Source organism: Macaca thibetana, chromosome 14, assembly GCF_024542745.1.
Source record: "Macaca thibetana thibetana isolate TM-01 chromosome 14, ASM2454274v1, whole genome shotgun sequence".
Taxonomy (NCBI): domain Eukaryota; kingdom Metazoa; phylum Chordata; class Mammalia; order Primates; family Cercopithecidae; genus Macaca; species Macaca thibetana.
In genome coordinates, this window is record NC_065591.1 from 61,868,703 (window position 1) to 61,879,356 (window position 10,654).

Consider the following 10,654-nt stretch of genomic DNA (forward strand, 5'->3'; position numbering starts at 1 on the left):
TCAGAATTGTCCCTGGAAATCTTCATCAAATCCATTGGGAATCCGTTGGTTTATGTGTGCATGTGTATATCTGTGTGTGTGTGTGTATTTTTTTCCTACTTTCACAAAGGCGAGAGTTTTGTTTATTGTTCCACCATCACAAAGCACTGAATCCTTTATTGTCTGGTACACAATAACAATTTTGTCTCTCTATTTAAGGTCTTCATTAACAGCTTTGTTGTGCCCATCAAGTGTCTGCCCGCTACCCACTCTCAAAGCCAATGCTGCGTGTTTTAAACTTCTGTTACTTCAGGATTAAACTGATAACATTTTTTTCTTACATGTAAATATTGCATGTAATATGACACATTCAGACTTAGTGGCAGCTTTTCATAGCAATTTATGATTTTTTTTTCACAACAATCTGTACATTGCCTGAACTCCACTGTGTCGTTCTCACTTGGAATCTCTCAAGATGATGGCATGATAATAGAAACAGATATAAGTTATGGACTCTTCTAAGAACTGTCCAACCTGGCTTTGTATTCGTAGCAGTTGCACCTCTCAACTTTAATGGAAAAATAAAGAGAAGGGTGGATTCTTGAGGGGAGTGGGAGAGCCATATAGTAGAAGAGCCTGTGAAATGATAGATACAGTTATAGCTCGGTTGGAAAGTACAGTTTGGCCAGGTGTGGTGGCTCATGCCTGTAATCCCAGCACTTTGGGAGGCCGAGGCAGGTGGATCACGAGGTCGGGAGTTCAAGACCAGCCTGACCAATATGGTAAAACCCTGTCTTTACTAAAAATACAAAAATTAGCCAGGCATGGTGGCATGTGCCTATAATCCCAGCTACTTGGGAGGTTGAGGCAGAAGAATCGTTTGAACCCAGGAGGCGATGGTTGCTGTGAGCCGAGATGGCACCACTGCACTCCAGCCTGGGTGACAGAGCAAGACTCCATTAAAAAAAGAAAAAGTGCAGTTTGTCACTCAACTTCCTCTCTCTTTCATCATAAATAATTCTTTAATTCATACCTCCCCTCTAGGGTTCAATACTATGCCTCCAACCATCTCTACCACTGCTCACCAATGAATATTTTTCTGGGTTCCCAAAGCTTGCATATTATTGATCTACTGTAAATTTTGTGAATTAATTTAGTATATCTAAAAGTTTCAATACACTTTGGCTTGAATAGAGAGAGACTTTTAGGGATGCTTGACATCCAGGACACACCATCAGGCATTGCTTACTTTCCAAGACAATATTCCTTGTTCTACACAAACAGCAATTTTCTCACATAATTTAAAAAAAACAGCTTTTCTGCTGCCTCTTGCTCTATTTTGAAACAATTCTTAATCCAATCCGACACTTTTCCAAAATCAAAGGTAGATTGGACACAGGTTGAAACTGTAAGACACAAAGAGAAAATACGTGCTCAGATATTTTTTTTTTTTTTTTTTTTTTTTTTGGTATTTATCCCGTCTTTTTTTTTTTTTTTTTTTTTTTTATACTTTAAGTTCTAGGGTACATGTGCATAACGTGCAGGTTTGTCACATATGTATACTTGTGCCATGTTGGTGTGCTGCACCCATCAACTTGTCAGCACCCATCAACTCGTCATTTACATCAGGTATAACTCCCAATGCAATCCCTCCCCCCTCCCCCCTCCCCATGATAGGCCCCGGTGTGTGATGTTCCCCTTCCCAAGTCCAAGTGATCTCATTGTTCAGTTCCCACCTATGAGTGAGAACATGCGGTGTTTGGTTTTCTGTTCTTGTGATAGTTTGCTAAGAATGATGGTTTCCAGCTGCATCCATGTCCCTACAAAGGACACAAACTCATCCTTTTTTATGGCTGCATAGTATTCCATGGTGTATAATAAATGGTCCGGGGAAAATTGGCTAGCCATAAGTAGAAAGCTGAAACTGGATCCTTTCCTTACTCCTTATACGAAAATTAATTCAAGATGGATTAGAGACTTAAATGTTAGACCTAATACCATAAAAACCCTAGAAGAAAACTTAGGTAGTACCATTCAGGACATAGGCATGGGCAAAGACTTCATGTCTAAAACACCAAAAGCAATGGCAGCAAAAGCCAAAATTGACAAATGGGATCTCATTAAACTAAAGAGCTTCAGATATTTTTTCTAATTAAATACTCCCAACAACCATTCATTTATCAGTTCACATTCCCATCTACTAGAAATAATTATAACCACGTTGGCATCTGGTGATGAAATATATTTCAACTAGACAGGCTTTACAAGAGGTCCTTAATGAAGTGCCAATATGGATTTGAAAGAACACCTGTTACCACAAAAGCACACTTACACATATAACCTATAGGAAATATAAAGCAACTATGCAATCAAGTTTATGTAACAACCAGATAACAAACATCATTTTAAGCACTTTATTTTTATAGGCTAGGATTAAAATGAATTTTTAAAGTTTCATTGCAGTATAATTCATATAAAAATTTGCACATATTTAATATATACATTTTTATGAATTTGGACATTTGCATATATCTGTGATACCATCATCACAATGAAGGTAGTAAACATGCCCCTCACTTCCAAAAATTCTTCGTGTTCTGTGTGTGTATGTGTGTGTGCGTGTGTCTGTTAGTTTATGTTATGTCCATACAATCCTGCTTTAAGGTAATTGTTTCTGTCTCCATTCAAACATGAGGAAAATTAGGTTCAGGTAATTTAAACATTTTTATTAATCTTTTTATAACATTCAGCTAATAATCGAATCAAAAGTCAAGCCTACAGCTTCCATACTATGGATACATTACAAGTATTGAGTTAAAGTAAAATGAACAAATAGACAAATGGATAAATACATAAACAGATCTCATATCTTCTTTGGATCTAGGGCAGGTGGGGTAGGAGAGCTGAAAATGTTCTCCACTAGTATATTCCATTTTTTGCTTAAAGCGCACTACTTTATATTGTTTGGAGAATTAACTCCTTTAGTGTATTCATCATGTATCTTTCTGCTAAAAGTCTATAGACGGAATCCTAAATTCACAAAGTATACAAAACAATTTTATTATAAATATATTTTAGTCTAGAATGAGAATTTGATCCAATATTTCTCAGTACTTCTGGTAAAGGCAGACAGGATTATATGAATAAGGATATCATCTCCCTGGAAATCTAAGGATATCCTCTACCTTTCAGCAGGAAAACAAAAAACCTGTAACCAAACTCAGCTTCCCACTCAACCAGGTGAGCTGCAAGGTCTCCGCATTTTGGAAAGCTGGTGTTTCCTATTATTATTCTAAACAGCTGGCATTTTATTTTCAAATACCTACCATAAATCTTAGACTGCTTAATATCTGATGCCAATATATTATTTCTCTTACAAAACTAATTTCATAGGGAATGGGGATTATTTCCCTAGAACACAGTCCATGATTCATCCAGCAGTGTCCTAGATCCTGTCATTTTCTTGATGATCCTGTCATTTTCTTCTTCCTTGAAGAAGCAGGAAAATATGGCTTCTCTTGCCAATTTTCTTCAGAAAACATTGTTTTCAGTTTTAGCTGCATTTTAAAAGATTCCCCATATACCTTCACAGTGCTCCAAAAGTTGCCTGTAGACAGTTCCTATTCACAACAGTGGGTTGTCATGACTTTGTCTAAGACCTTCCTCTTGCTTGGGAAGCATAGTCTGTCCATGAATGAAACGTGTGACAAATATTGGGAATGCAATATTTCAGGAGTTATGGAGTTTTGACTGAACAAGGGATAGAGATCAATGGATTAAACACCCCATATTTCTAGCCATTAATTGGAACAACTTGTAGGTGTGCTTTTTACAATTTTTTCAAGGACTGCTAGCATGCAAGAAGACTGATAATTAACAGCAATAACTTGTTTAGTTTTGTACATTTTATTGTTTTTTTTTTTCCCTTCACTGTCTTACTTGCTCCCTCTCCTACATGTTTTCTTTTTCCTTGGATCAGTTCCAAAACATACCACTTACACTAAAGTTCTTGGCTTGATTTGATTTTCTGAGAACTCTTATTAAGATGCCCTTTGCTATAAGCTCCCATTTGTAGATTGAGACTATCATAAGATACCTTTTGATATTAATTCTCTACTCTAAATAACAGTATAAGTGATTGAAAAGACTATCACAAAGAGGGAGACAAACCACTCCAGTAAGAGGAGAGACAAATTTACTAAGATTATTGATGCTCACGTGGTGGTAGTTGTGGTGGTGTATATGCTATCAAGCCCTAGAGGCCCTGGAAAGGGAAGTCTGACACGAAAAGGAGACTAAGGAATATGTAGTTGAATTTCAATGTCTTGACTTTTTTTCACTAATTTGTAAGTCCTTTCAAGCTGTGAGGATACTAGGAGAAAAGACACTGTTAACATGTCCTTCATCACAGTGTTTTATCAATCTAATATATTACACTTCAAAACTTTTCAAAGTATCTCCTAATGATATTTTAGCAAAAATATAAGTGCATCATGAGTTGTAACACTACATAAACAGAGAATGGGCACTTTTCAAGGACATTATGAACTATGCCATTAAATGACAACTCTGAAAAGTTGAATTGTTGCTTATACAACAAAAGAACTATATTTGTGCAGTTAAGTAAAACTAAATAATAGAAGATCGCTATATTGATACATAATCTCCTTCTGCAGGATGATTTGTGTATTTTGATCACTGATCAGAGATGAGCTTGCTTTTCATAACTTGGGTGCTCAAGGATGTCAGATTCACACACACCTGCACATATCTTCTCACATTTACAAGAGTCATAATGATACTAAGTGCTTTAAGACTGAATTAAAATTATGGCAAATAGCATTTCATTGGCTGAAGTAAAATTTATTATTCAAATATCACATATGCCATGATTTCCTTTATGAGGCCTTCTTTCATTCCTTCTAAAATCTAGATTAGTTGCTTCTCACATGTGAAACTAAATCCATTGTTTTTATCTTATGATAGCCTAGATAACATTAAATTATATTTACTTTTTTTTCTTTTGAGACGGAATCTAGCTCTGTTGCCCAGGTTGGTGTGCAGTGGCGCTATCTCGGCTCACTGTAACCTCCGCCTTTCTGGGTTCAAGTGATTCTCCTGCCTCAGGCTTCCGAGTAGCTGGGATTACAGGCATCCGCCACCACGCCCAGCTAATTTTTGTGTTTTTAGTAGAAACAGGGCTTCACCATGTTGGTGAGGCTGGTCTCAAACTCCTGACCTCGTGATCTGCCAGCCTCGGCATCCCAAAGTGCTGGGATTACAGGTATGAGCCACCACATCCAGTCTGCTCAATATTTTTAAGCATCAGTATACTGTGAACCTTTGAAATCATGAAATATATCCTTGTCATTGCTGTACATCCAAAGAGTAAACTGCAGCTTGGACAACGGATATGTTTATATGAAGGAAGAAAAAAAGTAAAGAAAAGGGAAGAAAAAAAAGCCAAAAATAAAAGATTAAGGGAGAAGGAATGGAGGGATGTTAGGAATTGTGTTTTTTTCTTTTCTTTCTTTTTTTTTTTTTTTTTTTGTTTTTTTTTTTTTTTTTTTTTTTGAGACAGAGTCTCGCTCTGTTGCCCAGGCTGGAGTGCAGTGACCGGATCTCAGCTCACTGCAAGCTGCGCCTCCCGGGTTTACGCCATTCTCCTGTCTCAGCCCCCCGAGTAGCTGGGACTACAGGCGCCCGCCACCTCGCCCGGCCAGTTTTCTGTTTGTTTGTTTGTTTTTGTATTTTTTAGTAGAGACGGGGTTTCACCGTGTTAGCCAGGATAGGATGATCTCAATGTCCTGACCTCGTGATCCGCATGTCTCGGCCTCCCAAAGGATTACAGGCTTGAGCCACCGCGCCCGGCCAGGAATTGTATTTTATTTATATATATATATCTCTCTCTCTCCAGATTTATCTCATGTTTTCACTGCTCTTGTTGAAGGAATATATGTTCTTTAGGGGAGATCATTGTAATGTAAATATCTCACCAAAATAGCCACACATAATACAAGGAATTTTCAGCTTAAACTTAAGTTTAAATAGGTAAATGCATGTTTTTCCTCTGACACATCACTTGCTGGATCATTTCTGGGTGTCTGGCTTTATAATGAGAATCTGAGCAACCCACATGTGAATCTCCATGGTCTTCATTCCATAGACAATGGGGTTAAGGGCAGGGGGCACAAGCAGATAGACGGTAGACAAGAGAATGTGGGCATAGACTGATACATGACCAAAACGATGGCTGAAGAAGGAAAAAAAAGCAAGGATATAAAACTCCAGAAAGACAATAATATGAGCTGTACAAGTGTTAAATGCTTTGAGTCGTGCCTCTTTTTGGGGAAGACGAAAAATAGTCTGAAAAATTAGAAAGTAGGAGATGAAGACAAAGATCACGTCAAAACCTAGAATTGCAAAAGCCACAAAGAGCCCAAATGATTTGTTAATATGGACATCTTCTTTAGCCAGCTTGACTACAGCCATGTGTTCACAGTAAGAATGGGCAATAACCACAGAGTGGAAAAGTTGCAGCCGTTTGAGTAGAATGGGTAGAATTCCAACAAGCATTGTTGTGCGGATTGCCACCATCAGCACCACCCGAAATAGAAAGGTGTGAGGATGGATGTGTGCCTCAATGGATCACAGATGGCCACATAGCGATCAAGGCCATCACCAACAGGATGCCAGATTCCATGCCCTGCAAGGCATGAATGAAGAAGAGTTGGGTGAGGCAGGCATCAAAAGCCATGGAATAAGAATCAAACCAGAAGATGGCCAACATCTTAGGAGCAATGGCTACACAGAGACCTAGGTCAGTGGCTGCCAATACTGCCAGAAAGATGTACAAGTGTTTGTGTAGACTACGTTCTATAGAGATAATGATTAGCAAAAAGCTGTTCCCCAGCAGGGCCACCAGGCACACGCCAAAGAAGGCAAACCCAATCCAAAATTGCACATGCTCTAGTCCAGGGATCCCAATCAGGGTCACTGTCTTTGGGTTCAAATATGACATGTTGGTGGATCCCATGAGTCTGGTAAATCTTTTACTCACCACTAATTCTGACACAGATTCAGAGAAAAATTACTAATGGGAAGGAGGAACACTTTCCTCACATTTCCTCTCAGAACACGAAAGACGTGGATGGAAATGTGATCATGTGACTGAATCTTTGGGTATAAATTTAGGTTTATTTCAGAATGGAGCTCTTGGCCTTTCCCAAAGCTAGTGTTTGTATTTGTGAATGAGGAATATGATTCAGTGTTGATCACCTAGAAATTGTAGAAATGGAAGCTATAATTCTAAGAGCATTGATTATGCTAGTCTTCAGTGTCTTCTCAAGTGGTCTCATAAACGGCAACATTAACTTTTTTGTCCATATTCATCTCCAAACTCCAGACACATCTTGGATTAGGTGGAATTCCTCTGTGACACTTGAAGTCATAACACAAATCCTCAATCCATATCCCTGTCTTAGTTGAAAGCTCAGAATCTTCCGATAGTGCTTGCTTTTCCCAGTCTTTTCCATTTTCTTTAGTTTAGGGAGTACAATTCTTCCCATCACATCTTAGGAATTGCCTCCACATGGGGAAGTGAGAGGCTTGTTCTTCCAATAAATATTGCTTGAATTACCTATGTGCAGGCCAATTATTCAGGTTCTTCAAAGTGATAAGTACATGCTATTCTTTTACAAGTAGTGGCTGGGCATATTTGACTCACGGAGTTAAACCTGGCCCGTGAGTTTTCAAAGTTGATGTGTAAGCAGAATGAGATGGAAGGAGATGTAAGAAGTCACAGATCTTAGAGGAGACAGAAAATTGAGAAGATAGATAAGAGGTCAATTGGATTAAAAGAAACCATAAGTTGGGATAGGAAACAGGCCACAAATCCTGGCCTGTTGTATAATCCCTATAACTTAAATTTTTTGATAATATTAATATGTCTCAGATGTAAAAGGATGGAGTTCTGTTGTTTATAATGGGGCCCAATCTATGTGCCTTTTTTACTTTATCAATACCTGTTGTCAGTGAAAATAATTTCTGACACCTTTGAATATATTGTTTACCTTCACGTGCACCCACCTTCTGATCTTCGAACAATGTGCCTGCTCTATTTCTTTGGTAACCCTCTACTTAAAGCTTAAAACAACCTTACATCCTCTCTCTTTTTTTCCTTTTCATTAACTTTTTACAAGCTTAAAATCACACAACAGTTTAATTTTATCTTCCTTATGATTGTGTCATAGCCAAATATATTGACTGAATGAGAAGCATCACTCTGAATCACATTTTTATACATTTTTTTCTTTGAAAGAAAAGTGAGGTGATTGCTTCTGTAAAATAATAGAAAAAAAATTTAATGGTTCATAGTTTATATGAATACATATGTGAACATAACTAGAAAGCCCCCAATGTAATAAAATATAAAATGTCTTAATAGTTAATGAAGAGAAGGAAATCTTGTTATACAATCTTCTGTAGCCACACATATCAGTAGGCTGTGTCCAAGGAAATAAAGAGATATAGATTAAAACAATTAGAAATTTTATAAAAAGAAATTTCCCTTGATGCCCATATAAAATGATGTCAGGTGAAGAGTGGTAGATTGCCTAAAAGTGATTGTGAATAAACATAAATATGTGTGGTTGAAGTGGAACAAGTTGTTAAAGGCAGAGCCTACAGGAGCTACAAAGATAATACATCCTATATAATTATGTTTACATTGCCTGGTGATGTAAGGATAGAGTAAACATTAGCTCCAGGTTCACTGTAATATGTGATAATGCATTCATCAAATTAATTTTATTCTATGTAGTATAGTATGTTAAATGATGCAATATAAATTTAGAAATATAAAATATCATCTAATGCAGGTTCTACTATTTATCTTACTATAAATGGAGGGGGGATAATATTACTTATCCCACTAAATTATTGGGAGAACTAAATAAGATTATCTATGAAATTCTCAGCACAAATTTCATGGAGAACATTTTTTTGAATAAAGAGTTGATAAAAGTAAGAAAGTGCCACTAGAAGATGAATTTCCTAAAGCTTAATGGCTTTTCTTAGTTAGATCTCTTAGACTGTATATTCATGTAAGTGGAACAAATGATCACTGTCACAATAGAAAACTGACGTCCCAATCATGTACAGACCTCGATGGAGTCAATACACTCTACTAATTTAAACTAATTTGGTCATTTCATCTGAGGAATAATCATATCCTCCTTTAAGGTTTTACTAAGTAGATGGGAAAGGTACGTACATGCACACCTTTTTTTAAGTAGATGGGAAAAGTACGTACATGCACACCATTTTTAAAAAAGAGTTTATGTTAAAAATTTCTTCTGTAACAGCAAAGGTATGCATTTTGTGCAATTTAGATTTCTATAATAATCAGATCAGAAAATGTTCATTCCTGGGCTTAGAAGGAAAGAGAAGGAGAAAGAAATAAGAGGATTTCTTAAATGGAAGTGGAGTGAAGTATAAGACAAAAGACAAAAACACAAGGTGTTAATGTCTCTGATACAGAGAAATTTGAATTTCAGGAGATGGAACATGAGCTGTGATCAATGTGGCAGTAGGACCAGACAACAAAGCTACCAAAAACAATAGGATGCTCCTATCTTTGAAGTTCTCTTGACATTTTGAAACTCCTCTGCTCAAACTACACAGAGACACACAGACCCATCCCTCCATGCATACTTTTCAAACCACAAATTATCTTTTTATTAAAAAATTTTAATAAGCCAATCAATGTGTATGTAACTACTTTGTATATAAAATTTGGAAGGGGATGCTGGAAACCTTATTCATACCCTGTTGTTGCTACTAATTAACCGGAGTGTGTCCATTACATTTCCTCCACATGCAATTAATAATATGGTACTAAATTACCTTTGCATCTCTTCCATCTTTAAATGACATGAATCTAGTTCATCTCTCATATTGTTTATAAAACAAACCAAGACACTGCCTGTGGGCAGGGGAGAAGAGAAAGAAGATGGCCATACCAAAGAAAGGTTTGTTGTTGAGAGGTACAGGATAAAGTTAATCTGACTCAATAATCCTCCCACTTCCTCTTAAAATTTGCTACAATGAGAAACTCTTAGCAATAAACAGGTCCCAAAGCAAGGAGAACAAACTCACCCAGATAAATAGACAGCTAGTTGAAACGTGAAGACAATGGATTAAACAGCTCTTTCCTACCAGATTTTGGATTTGGAAAGATATGAATGAATAACTAAGTGTCTTTCATCATCTGCCCTTAACTGTTTATCTTCCTGGATTTTCTTAAAATCTGAGCTGATCCCAGGATGATGATGCTGACCTTGCCCCTAGAGAGGTCATTACCTTTCTGAAACTCAACCTTACCTTGTGTCAGAAAGATATCTATTGCTTAAAAGCACATAGCAAGAAGCTGTTTCCAAGGAATAGGAACCAGGAAATATCAAATCATAGGATCATTTGAAGTGTGGGAAAAATATCTGAGAAATGGAGAATTTGTAAACTGGAAATGCAGAAGACAGTCATTTGGTCAACTTTCTGGCCTATGGCAAGGTTTATAATGTAAGGAAACAAAATAGTACCTTTTATGTTTGCAAATATAATGATACGACAGCTGCAACTCATATAGCTTACAACTACTACTATTACCATTAATACC

At 37.0% G+C, this 10,654-nt stretch overlaps 1 pseudogene; it reads right to left on the reverse strand.

The window, feature by feature from the left end:
- Positions 1-6,069: 6,069 nt before the first annotated feature.
- Positions 6,070-7,015, reverse strand: LOC126936480 (olfactory receptor 52A1-like; annotated as a pseudogene).
- Between the last annotated feature and the right edge of the window lie 3,639 nt (positions 7,016-10,654).